The sequence below is a fragment of the Schistocerca piceifrons genome, chromosome 8, assembly GCF_021461385.2.
Source record: "Schistocerca piceifrons isolate TAMUIC-IGC-003096 chromosome 8, iqSchPice1.1, whole genome shotgun sequence".
Taxonomy (NCBI): Eukaryota; Metazoa; Arthropoda; class Insecta; order Orthoptera; family Acrididae; genus Schistocerca; species Schistocerca piceifrons.
In genome coordinates, this window is record NC_060145.1 from 276,719,846 (window position 1) to 276,721,097 (window position 1,252).

Here is a 1,252-nt window from a genome sequence, read left to right on the forward strand (position 1 = left end):
ATAGAAATACGTCCTGTGATGCCTCTCGAGCAGTCAATTTTAACGTAGCAACACCAGGCACAGTGAGAAATTGCTGCTCTAACACAGCTGTCGTCGAAGATGGGAATGCCGAAACAGAATCTGTCAATTGCCTCTTGATATATTTCTCCCGGAAACATAAGGATGTGTATGTATGTATATAGGCAATTTTTTCTTACTCGATCCGAGTGTGAGATTGGGATAGAGGGGTAATCGATAATACTGGTGTTATGTATCCTCCACTATGCACAAGAGCCACTTTCAGTGTGTTTGTTTTAGATGTGGAATATTCGTCGGTGATGCAGTTGTTGGTTGTTGGCGTGAACGTACGTAAATGTTTGGCATGTTAATAGGACTAGAAATGCCCTACAATGTTAATGGATGTTGGTGTGTGTTGTTTATAGTATGTAGTATGTGTTGTCGCTGGGCTCGCACTGCCTGCTGCTAAGAAAGTGATTGTGTGAGATTGGGATAGAGGGGTAATCGATAATACTGGTGTTATGTATCCTCCACCATGCACAAGAGCCACTTTCAGTGTGTTTGTTTTAGATGTGGAATATTCGTCGGTGATGGGGTTGTTGGTTGTTGGCGTGAACGTACGTAAATGTTTGGCATGTTAATAGAACTAGAAATGCCCTACAATGTTAATGGATGTTGGTGTGTGTTGTTTATAGTATGTAGTATGTGTTGTCGCTGGGCTCCCACTGCCTGCTGCTAAGAAAGTGATTGTTTTTGCTGATATGACTTGCAATAACGACTGCGCGAAACGCTGCTTTCTCGTTCGGGATGCTACGCAGACACCCTCTCGAGCACCCCGAAGACTTCTTGAGCCCTCGGCTGTGATGGGTTTCAGACTGTCAAAAGCACTATCGTGTGTGCATGCGCGGACGAGAGAAAGGCTGAGGCAACTTCGATTGCACAAGGATGGACTTTTCGTGTCTGTCGTTTCCTAGTGTAGCGGTTATCACGTCTGCTTCACACGCAGAGGGTCCCCGGTTCGATTCCGGGCGGAAACACTTTTTCATAAATTTAAACAACACATACCATATAACAAAATACAACACTATATAACGAAAAAGGTGACATATTTCCCATAAAACATTATGCTGTCAACGAAGACACTGATGTCATTACATTGTAGTATTTCTAACGTAGTAATCACAGAAATATGCAGTCCATGGCATATCATTGTACATCGTTTTCACGAACTTTAGCGACGTGGAAACATGTTTCT

General features: G+C 43.1%; 1 non-coding gene across 1 annotated transcript; it reads left to right on the forward strand.

The window, feature by feature from the left end:
• Positions 1–962: 962 nt before the first annotated feature.
• On the forward strand, positions 963–1,034 carry Trnav-cac. The gene has a single exon. It is a non-coding gene; the product is annotated as a tRNA-Val (tRNA).
• Positions 1,035–1,252: the final 218 nt, after the last annotated feature.